Below are 12,133 nucleotides of genomic sequence, written 5' to 3' on the forward strand. Positions count from 1 at the left end.
TATACAATGCCTTCTTGTGTTCTATAAATACTCTTCTTGTCGCTCCAACGAACACTTTGAGCCTTAAACCGATTCGATTCACCTCCAAGGCTTGGAGGAAGCGACGATCGTGCAGCAGAAAAGCAATACAAAAGTGGGTGGCTTGATCATATTCATAGATGCATTTCCGGTGCCAGACCTTTCAAGGGTGACCGACCATCGCGGCTGCACTGTGTTGCTACGATGGCGGCGATCCATTCGATGTTGACGTTTCGATCATCGACTTATGCTGGTGAAAGCAGCTTTGGTTGAGCGATATTCGAAGTGATGAAAATGGCTACATAAAACTCGCTTCATTCATACGCTTCTCAAGGCACGAGAAGCCTACTCGATTCACGTCGCAAGTCCGCGCAGATTCGCAGCACGCAAATCATCTCTCGACTTGATACCCGGGGTTCGAAGAAGTTTGTGATTCATTTGTTTCGAAGATGCACGGCAATCACGCACCGGAGGGAGAGAGAAAGAGAGATAGAAAGCGAGTGGATTAAGTTTGTGGCACGGTAAAAGTCCTTCACATAGCGCAGCCGATGACCGCGACGCAAGGGCGCCACCGTGTCCAATGGCCCTGCCGAAACACACCACCGTCGTCGTCGGGCATCTTCTTCTTGTTTACAGGCCCTTATGCAGCGCGACAACCTTAAACCGAGAGATTTTACTGCTTCGAAAGTATCCGTATTCAATTACCACTGCACACCGTTTTGACGGGCGCCACAGCAGCACAGCACATCCACAGCTTACTGAGAGCTCCTCGCGCGAAGGGCTCGGGGCTTGCTTTGTGTTCGACACACATCTCATCATCTGTGCGCCTCGGTGGTATTACGGCATAGAACCACCCCGCACGCGCGCATCACGTAACCTCCCCTAGCGCCCAAATGATTCCGATTCGCCCCCGAATGCATCATGATCCTTTTTATTTCGGTCCCACTGCCTCCCCCCTGCTGTTCCACTTCAATGGAGGACACCCTAACCCGCGGCGCACGGGGCGTTATGCCAAACGGCATTCGATTTGGGTGCGCCTTCCCCATACGCTCTCACATTGGTTCTAAATTTGGATATCGAGCCGGGCCGGGCAGCACCGTACACGGGAACCGAACTAACCCTCCAAGCCAGTCCGGCCGGGTCAACGAGAGCGTGCAAGGACTCATCGATTCCCTCGCGCTAGAAAGAGAGAAGAGGCGGCTCACGCAAACGGGGCGGTTAGAATATGCGGTCGGTTGATTGATTGATGATCGCAAATTGTTTGATGAGGAGACAGCCACACAACGGAGCAGCAGCTTTGGGCTTGGGCCACGAAATTAGATTGGCCCGCTGGTGATGATCCCTCGCGTGCGCGGGACACAGAGTCCTCAAACAGTCCGTTTCTGTTTAAATTTCGGCCACCCTGGAGAACCCGAGGCGCCGGAACCACCGAAACCCGATACCCGTACCCGTATGGAGGGTCCTGTTTGGTGTCCCTCCAACATAAGTCAACTTCGCCTTTCGAACTCGACTAAATTATCTCTCCAGGATCGCCCGCTTTCCGTTACGCTGCCAGATGGTCGTAGGGGCGTGCGGTGCGCCCTGTTTGCGTGACCACTTTACACATCCGGCCAGGGGAATAAGCAGCAAAATGGCGATCATTACGCCATGTGTCACGCGAGCTGGGTTCGCTTGCTCGACGCCGACGGGCGGTGACGATCTTGATCTTGGCAACAACCGCCACCGATCCGCCTGGAAACCGTTCGGTCTCGAGCAACATCTCACTCACCGTGCGGGCGGTCAGTGGCGACGCGAATTGAAATGTCCCGCAAAAGGGGGCGGGCGGGTGACATTGAAAAGTGAGAAGAAAACAAACGGAGAAAAAGAACGGGCGGATGATCAGAAATAAATCCCACACAACTTCCGGGACGGTACCGAAATAGCGTTCCGCCCCACCGTTCCGTCCCGCGTCCACAGGTCCTCTACGCAAAACGGCTTTCGATAAAATAATGACTAGCGACAGAGTGTGACGTACGACTGTGAGGGGCTTTTCGCTTGGCTTATTTTCGACACCGTCCGCCGACGCGCGTGTGGCAACTTCCTTAACTTCCTCCCCTTACGGATACTTTTCGCTCTCTCCCCCTCTCTCGGTTGTGTGGGAGGGAACCCGGGTTTACAAAAATAAACAATCGCATCTTTCCTTTGGCGACGACACATTCTTGCGTGCGGCGAAAAAGTGTTCCCCACTTCACGCCGTGACCCGGAGGAGACAGACACCGGAACCGGGGTCGCGCGCCGGAACGGGTTACACACGGAGCGCGGCCGTTTGCGTCAATGGCAATTGGCCACCATGTGTGCGTCGTCGTCGTCGTCGTCGCCGCCGCCGCCGTTACTCATCCAGCTGACTGCCGTGTGGTGGGTTCATGGAAGTCCATTAGAGAGAGTTCCTTGTGGCGAGCTGCACTTCGTTACGCGCCCAGGGCGGACGCGCGGACAACGGGGCCGACTCGATGAAGGTTCACATCCTTCGGACCAGACCGGACGTCGGGGCCACAACCAGAGTGCCGACGGATTGGGTCGGTGCAAAAATAAATTATCGCTTCTGCATCTGACGTCTTTATGTGCTCCGTTCGATTCGAAAACATATCCTCTCCCAATTTTGTCCCCACTGTGACCCCACTCTGGGTGTACCTTTGCGATCAGGGTAGGTGTTTAATCCTATCGGTCACCATTCGCGGCAGGGTTTCCGCTTTCGTGGGCCCGCGACCCGGAAATCCTCCGATAGGTGGTGCCTGCAAAGGAAAGGGAAGCAAAAACAGTCTGCATTAGTAGGGAGTTTGTGTTCGTGCGTGTCACAAGCATTCACTCCGAAGCGCGACAACATCCGGCAAACAATCAACGGCGCAGGCCAAACAACAACCGACGCTCCGCCGCTTCCACTTAGAGATGGTCATAAATTCTCACAAGGCCACACAACAAGGTACAACAAGCTGCGCGTTTCGCGGAAGTCGCCAGTTTGGTAACTGGTAATGTCGGGAAGGGCCCGAAAAACTGAAACCCTTCGCCGCCATTCGAGAGCCCCGCGACCTGATGCGCCACGAACGCCAATTGCATCGACTGCCATTTCGAGTGACTGTTAAAAATAGAAGAACTACGCCGTGGGGTTCCCGCGAGTCGGTTGTGCGTACTGTCCTAATAAGATGCGCTCGATTCCGTCCGCATGACGGATGATACGCTGCAAGAACGGGGCACCCGGTTAGTGGTAGATCCCGTGGATTTGTGGATCACCCAAAACGGGTAACGTACGCGAGACTCTCGGGGGCATGGGCCGGTTATTTTTACCCTGGCCCAATAAACTTTGCGGAGTTTTTCCTATCTGATTTTCCTAAGTGTCTGGCCCTTGTCTGTCTCGTGTTACCAGCGGTCACCGAGGGAGAAGCCCTTCTTCGTGGTTCTACCTATTTTCAAGCCGAATTTCAGGCCCTGGTTTTTGAAAATCGTTCTTAAATGCATTTTAATGATCGCATAGCATATGCGAACTTTTACACTGATTCGGAAAATCGGTGTGCAATTTGGCAAAAGCAAAACATTCGTCCCCTGAAGTAAGCTGATAATACGACGAATTCAACGAAGGATATGATAATTAAAAAGCTGTTAAGTTCAATTTAAGAAAATATAAAGAATAGACAATCGCGAACGCGCTATATATTAGCAGCAAAAATAACGATGTAATTGCTATCGACTGCAGCATTCTAAAGAAGGAATAGCTGGCAAAGGTGTCACTTTCATGCCAATTGGTACTTTGATGGATCCGGATGAAATCGTAAATTATCCAACAGAATTTCCGATTCGCTTGATGTACCAGGACATTTTGGCCTCAACATCTTTTGAAGTTGAAGGTTGAAGCTATGATTATTATTTTGGGAAACATCAATAGTCCACCATTTTAAATGGAAAACAAAATGGAAAATTAATTACTACTTCGAATTCTGACTCACGTTTCCGATGACAATAAACAAGGCGCAAGGATAATCGTTACGAGTACGTGGATTAAACCTAGAAAAAGAATACTTCTTCCACGGGGTCATGTTTCGATTTAAAGTTGGGTTGGACGCTTCCGTTGACATTTGAGGTCCTTCGATCCGTCATCCGATCGAACATCACCGAGACCCGATCGTACCCACAACACACAACACATTGTATGCCGCTTATTTCCGGTCGAACCAAACCACAACCCAGATGCAGATCTGGCCCCTTAGGCCCCGGTGGGTACGATTCCACATCCCGCCCCGGGTGCCGGAACACTCTGACAGCGAAATGCATATCTCGGCAGCGTTTCCGTTCCTTCTGGCTGTGACCTCAATACTGGTGGCTCCTGCTAATCAAGTAAAAACTAAACGCGCCCCCCCCCCCCCCCATCCCCACACCCCATCCATCATCATTAGGGACGGCGTGGCGGACCCCCTCAGAAGCACCGTTAAATGCGCTGCGCGCCCAAGTTAAACATACTTATGCCAACCAAATACGGTCGGCACTTTGGTTCGACCTTCGGCGGCATACGGCAGCGGGTCTCGGGGGAGGGAAGAAGCGGGTAGTCTAGCCCCGTAAAACACCAGATGGGTACCAGAGAGCCGGCGGGCTTTTGGGGTGCCGCCACAAGCACGGCTGCAATCGATTTATAGAAAACGGAACCGAACGAAGAAAAAATGGGGATAATATTTTCTCCGTTAAATAAAAGTGCTTCCAATCCGCCACCGGCTTCCAACCGGCCCACCGATCCTCGGGAAGCAACGGGAGGAAAATGGAAACGGATATAATTAGGCCATACGAAAGCAGCCCAATCGATCGAATCGGTCAGAGCTGGGGCGCGCGATGGATAACGGTAGTGCGCCAAAAAAAAAAATATGGGAACCACACCTCGACACCACAGTGGAAAGGTGTGTAAAATAATAAACCACGGAACGCGAACCGCCACGCCATCGGTGGCCACATTTTGGCACACTTTTGGACCGCCTGGGGTTTATTGGGGCCGATAAACCCACTGTTGGTGGCCGTTTGCGGCGCACACTTGGTGAATTAAATCAATTTCTCAACGCGCACGGTTGACGCAGGATGGCCCCCATCACATCCGCGTGGCCAATCCTCGGATACGAAAGTAACGCTTCGCATTGCGCCGCGATGCGTCTTCTGCTAAACACGTGCGCAAGGCACTGTGTTGTCGCCAGCCAGCCAGCCTCAGGTGAAGCGGGTTGGTAGCGTCTTGGGACCACGACCGTCCACTTCTCGCTCCGTTAAACGCGACCGGCCGGCCCGGACCGGGGGGCAACTATGCGAGCTATGCGGAAACGAAGCTCGCGCCGTCGTCGGAAGCGGCCGGCCCCTCGGGTTGTTGATGTTTACACGTCTGTGGTTGCACAATCTGTGCCCCGACCGGGGCGAGTCTGTGTTTATTCCGCCGCCGGGTGAATGGAGTTTGTTCCAACACACTGGCCATTTTTCGGTGGCCGTCCTAAGCACGCAGAAGTCTCTTATTAATCTCGCCCGCTCGTTTAATACAGTACACTTTTGTTGAAATATCGCCCTCTGTGTGGCCGTCATTAAAACACAACCCCTTCAGAACTCAGAACTTGAGCGTGCCTTGAGACCCAGAGAACCTGGCAACTTCTTGAACGTGGTGGCGGCCAGTTTTAAATTGGCAGTTCCAGGCCAAGAAACTTTGACACACTCCAGACTCCGGGGGGACCACGACGACGACCCACTTTGCGGGACGATAAATTACGGGCCCATCGTTCTCGGTTCCTTTTTTGCTGCCATGGCGCGCGCAGCAACAGCGAAACACAAAACGTGCGCCCTTCTCGACGGCCAATGCACCAACGCCATCAGCCAGCCGGTGCGGTATATGGCGGTGTTTTATTGGCGCATTGGCGACTTCCGGTCCCGCATCCTACAGTGGCAGACGCACGCCGTGCCGTGCGGAACACGGGGTGACGACAGCAATCGATTTAATAGATGTGTCAATTTAATTCATTCACTGCGCGCACCATACTGCAAGGAATGCCTGGTGCCGGTGCGCACCCAAACACGTCTGCAGTCTGGCAACGGCACAGCACCGGACATATCCTGGCGCATAGTTGGTGTGTTTGATTTAAACACAAAGCCGGAGCTTTAGTGAGTGAGCTTTAGAAGAATTTTGTGTTTCCTTTCTTTTTGAATCACTGCTGGGAAACATTATGCAAGTCATACAACGAATATAAAAATACCTAAAACGTGCCAAACAACAAACAAACTTGATGATCAACAAAATCAAACACAACAAACGGTCCAAACATAGGACGCGCGAGCATCTACTAAGAGTGGTAAAAGGAACCCCACAAACAAAGCGCGATAAGAGAAAACCAAAATAAAAAGCCGATCGCCTGATTGCTTCGCAAATTGCTAACGGATCTTCACAGATTACAGAGCGTGTTAACTGATGCGATGCGCGATTAATCAACTGCAACGTGCAGAGCAAACACCCAACCCGAACCCAAACACGCCAGATAGTCCGACTCCTGGCGCTCTCTAAAATGCGCATTCAGCATGGTGCACCCGTCAACTATAGCGAGCGGCCCATCCGATAGACCGCCCGATCATGAACCATAGCCGAAATAATGGAATGCTGATCGTAACGGCCCGCAACACGCATAAGGCACCGCATACGGTGTCTTGAAGAGCATCGCTCAGGCTTTGGGGTGGCTTCCCGAAACGATGATGATGATTAGGATGATTAGTGGGCCAGGCCCGACGATTATTTATGGGCTAATTTCACACGCGAAACTCATCGTGCCTCAAAGCGCGATCGTGCGGCTGGCTGGCTGGCTGGCTGGTGTGTTTAATAATGTATGCGATTAATTTTATCAATGATCTTTAATCACTTTCGGGAGCGCCAACAACACCCAACGCACACCGCGATGATGATGATGATGATGGGCCGCCACCATCCCGGGAGAGGGTTATTAATTTACACCGCTAGTCGCTGGCGGCCGGAAGGCGGTAGTGATGGCTCCCGGGCCGGCACCACGGTTAAGGGTGTTCCACCCCGCCCCGGATCAACGGTAGTGCGGCGCGGTGTGTCTTCGACCCCTCTCGCGCAACACACGTGTGTGCTTTCCTTTTTATTGTTTTGTTGTTCGCCGAAGCGGGTTCTCTGCGAGCGTCCGATCAGCACGATGATCATCATCGAAGCACGCGGATCGGGGGCGTCCCCGCGTCCCCATCGATCGGACGCGCCGCAACGTGATCCGGCGGAGCATGACGACGGAGCATGACGACGGAGCATGCGCTGCCACTGCGCCACGGGTCGCGTCGCGTGTCGTGTCATGTGCTGTGTCCCGCAGGCCTTTCCCACGTTGCCGCACATCATTAGTGTTTCGCGGCAAGTGCAGGTGCCCTACACACACCGCTGCCGCTGTGCCGTTTCATAGGAAGTGCCACCGCACACGTGTTGCGATTGCAGCAGCGAGAAGATCCCTCAAGGTGAACCGCCAAGCAGAGTACAAGCGGTACAAAAAAGGATGGCAGCCACGTCATCCAACCCCTGTGGGAGGCTATGCTATCATCGCCGAAGTCGGCTGCTGACCTCAACATTATTGCGTGATCATTTCGTTTCGTTTTAGAGTAAATAGTAAAGAAAGGATCCAAAACGAAGAATGTCTTGAAGAACATTCCTAAAAAGAACGGTTTTGGACGGTTACGAAAATCGGAACAAATGATATTTTGGTGGTCAAATAAAATATTTGGCCAAAAGACCACAGTACCAAATTGGATTGGTGCCGCTTTGAAAAGTCATACAGATCGATTCTTGCGCGCAATTCACTACCTTGGGAAATCAATTAGCAAAGAACGAATGACTGGGCGACCCCCGTAACGCTCTTCTGCATTCTGATTATCCACGTAGCAGTGCCGAACGGAACCCTGGAAGGCGCCCACGGAGGAAATGGGAACAAACGTCAGCGCTAACGAGCAAATCGATGTACGAAGGACGAATCAGAACAAAAGTTTAGTTCGCCGGCCACAAGGCGCCGCAAGTAAGGTGGGGCCTTAGGTAACCCGATTTCGTCGATCGATTGGCAGCTGGAACGATAACGAACCCACCGGCAGTGAGTGCCAGTGAAATATTAGAACACGCAAGACGCAAGAAGCCCAACAAAACACCGTAGCTTCTATACACCTTGCGCGTTTCGGGGAGCACATTTTTCTTAACCGCGTGATGTGAGTCTTTTTTATTATTTTCTACATTTTCTAGCAAACAATCCTAGCCGCACACGACCAACCAGGGCTGGGCTGTGTGACCGCTGCTTTTCCGCACGGGACCGACCTGGCAAAGCGGAGCGTGAATAGCGCAAAGGCCCTCACGTGTGAAGGGGGGGCGGCTTCGAGTTGATTGAACTCGAGACACCGTTCGCGGCCACGACGGCCTAGACGACGGGGACGCGTAACCATGAGAAATGGTTGAACAACAACCGCAGCACCGACGGATTGAGTAACCCCGGAGAAAGGTGCGCCGGTGAGATTCGAGATCTTACAAAACGCCACGAGCCACGAACTTCTTCATGAGGGCCTGAGAAGGAAGTAGCAACCGGATGGTGAGCGCGTGGGACTGTCTTAAAAATCACTTTATCACCGTCTACACCGGGGAGCCACTCACCGATAAAAGGGAAAATTGAACGGTACAATAACGGCGCACGGTGACGGACTGTAGTAACAGATAGTAACAGCGCCAATTAGTTTCACGATAGGCGACGCAACGGGCCATTAAAATTCGGACCAGAAGCACGGCGCTTAAACCGTCACTTTCTTTTCGGTGAAGAGGCAACAATTGGTTCGCGCGATTTGCCGTCGCAAGATCGTCACAAATATTTCGTTGATGTTGATGTTGATCGTACATTGATCGTACACTGATTCACCAAAATTCGACACGTGTGCGGCTGTCGACGACTTTTTGGCTTTGGCCATGTAGGAAGCAAAACGCGTGCCTTCGATAATGGGCTCGGTGTGCAATTGGCACCGTTTAACGGAAGCGTAGCAGCGATGCGTAATTGTAGAGCCAACTAATGACGCTGCAGCCTCGCAGGCGTCGAGTCACACGCCTCACGATGTGAACCGTGCAAAACGCGACCGATAACGGGAACCACAATCGGCCCCGGAGTCCGGGATGAGTTGTCTGCCAGAGAGTTACCCGTGATCGGATCGTAATCTGCTGATCAGCAACAACAAAACAAAAACCCCCGCTCGGTGTCTCTATTCCATATCGCATCCCAACGAACCGTCTCTAGGTTTTTTGTCAACAATTCGAAACAAGAGAAAGAAACAACGTGTTTCATTGTTGCGCAGTGTTTCGCAATCTCCGGACCCCGAGCCTGGTGCAGAAAGTGATGTCTGGCTTGTAATCTATGGGGTTTGTGAACATAATGTTATCATAATAACAACATAAGTACACCGCAGACCGCAGCTGATAAAAACCAGTGTAACACTCAAAAGGAAGAGAAAAAAAACAACCACGCTGAGTCCGGCACCGGTCAACTATTTTCAACTGTGACCGATAAATATAAAAACGCTTTCAAGGTGACACAGTACAATGGAATCCGCGTCGGTGGGTGTCAACAGCACTGGCAAACACCACACACAACATCATGGTTCTGCTGCTTGGGGGCTGCACCACCCACCGAATGCAAACCACCCACCGCGGGTCGTCACAATGTTACACCAATTGGCACAATAGTGACTACTATCCGCCCCCCGTACGCTGGTCGCGATGCGTTCATCGCGATGCACATCCAATCGCAACCTTGACCACGTGAACCTTTGGGGCGTGGGACACTGATCCGACATTCTATTGTGCATAGCATCCCCGGGGGTTTCGGTCAAAGTCAATTAAGCAACAAGAAGATTGAATGTCGATTGAAACATACACGTGAAGTTCCGGACATCGATCGATAGAGCAATTCTTCGCTCTGTCCGTTCCGTAGCTAAACCCCTCGTCAACCAAAGACCCGAGAAGCTTTCCGTTCTTCTTCGGGGTCGGCCGCATAGCATAACTTTCTGCTTTCCTTAACAACCCACACAAAACACTCAACGGCCACATGAACGAGGGGCCCACACACGACCCCAAAACCCACCGGTACGCCGGAGGGTGGTTTCACAATAACTATGCAGCAGCGAGGAAGGTCATTCCTGTTGGTCCCGGTCGCCCTTGATGCACCCTCTGGTACTGCAAGAGCCTGAGCCGCCCCGTGCGAAGAGTTTGGTTTCATCTCAGCTCGGAAGAGAATAAAAGTTGAGCTCGTTATATCTGTGCTTTCCCTCGGCCCACGAAAGAAAGCACCTAGCCAAGACACGTACGCCCTTCACAATCTCCTACACTGAACAGCAGCAAGACCAGGCGCCCAAGACCAGACCTGCACCGAATGCGACGTGACGTGGTGTATCTGGCGGCGGGGTGGCGGGTCGCATTTTCCGGTACGAATCGCAATGCAGCGCCATTTTTCCGGATCCAGTACGATGCGCTAATCGTACCTTTCGCTACGCAGTTCGACGTTTTATCCCCTTCCCAGAGAGCTTTCCGATTGTGGGTGCCGGTTTGAATATCGATGTGCTGGCCTCAACTAATTTTTTTTTTGCTATCGCTTTGATGACATTTCAGAATGCCTCTCTTTAATCACCCTATTAGGGGGTGGTGTACGATGTCATAAATGTTTTCTGCGACTGCTATTTATAAAGCTCTGCCGGCACCAAGGGTCACAGTACTTCCAACATGCAACCTCCTGCTGCCCCGTGCCCAAGGAGCTGGTTTCATTAGTTTTGCAGTACCTCGGCACGGCACCATGCTGCAGAGGCGGCGCGTTAATCGAGGAAAGTTCAAATCTGCATGACTAATTAAACTGGGTCATCAGCGACATCCTGGCCGGTGGCGAATGGCCAGCGTTGCCGGGTGGTGATAAAAGATGCATCCGGCGCACGGTCACAACTGGTGGAGTAAAAATTCATTCAAACTATCACAAAAGTCCGATAATGGAAGTCTCTGGTATGATACATTACCCATATTATGAGCCTGTCAGTCCCAGCCACTGACCAACACAAGAAATCCAGAGCATACATCATTTTAATACAAACATCCATTCCGGTGGCAGCATGGCCTTTTCATCAAGGACACTTCAGGCAAGGGGCCACGTGACTACCATCAGACGGGCGTCCGCCGTCCGCCGGCTTATCGCGAAATCCCCGACGAGGCCAGCAGCCGTCTCGTCTGGGGTTGAAAGTTTGCCATGCACGAGCCACCAACTCCGGGCAAGTCCTTGAACTTTCATTAACCATAACATTAAACAAAGACCCGAAACGACACCAACGCCAGCGGTTCTCTTATCAGGCTTGGGTTCGTGCAAACCCGTCTAATGAGCCTACCTCAACGATGGTGGTCAAACGGAGCCGGACCCAGGTTCGTTCGAATCGGAAGACATCATCCGCCCCAGAAAGCCCTCAACAACCCGCGGCTTGCGAACTGTCAAAAATTGGCAAGAGAAAAGGGCGATCCAAGCAACAGGATTCGTCACCGAATCCAACGAAAGTGTTCGCTCTCGCTCACTCACCGCGTTGACCGGAGATCAGCGGAGAAGCAACAAAAAAGCGCACTCCCCCCACCCCCCCTGCACCCAACACTTTCCTCGTGGCACAAGTGGCACGCGAGATTCCAAATCGAGCCGTGAGCGAGAGAGTATAACCGGAGCGCGTTTTTAGCGAGCACAGAGCGCGAATGTGTGATCATCGTTTCGACGGAGAGTGAGAGAGCGAGAGTGACTGCAGCCAGAGCAAGAGAGACAGCACTCGGTAGAGTATGTTTTGTCCAGGTGTAATATTTCCCCCCGGGTTTGGGGTCGCGTTTAAGAGAAAAGAAAGACGAGAAAGAAAATTTAAAAACACACACAGGCATACAGAAAAGCTATTTCACAGTATCGATTTTCACCGTCGCGGAGAAAACGCCGCCGAACGGCAAGAAGCAACACCCCAGAGCTAGCCGCCCGGTACGCCCTTTGGACCGCCAGTTTCCAAAAAAAAACACCACAGTTGTTGGTGGCCAGCCACAGACTTACCAGACGCGATA

This window comes from Anopheles bellator, chromosome 2 (assembly GCF_943735745.2).
Source record: "Anopheles bellator chromosome 2, idAnoBellAS_SP24_06.2, whole genome shotgun sequence".
NCBI classification, from domain to species: Eukaryota; Metazoa; Arthropoda; class Insecta; order Diptera; family Culicidae; genus Anopheles; species Anopheles bellator.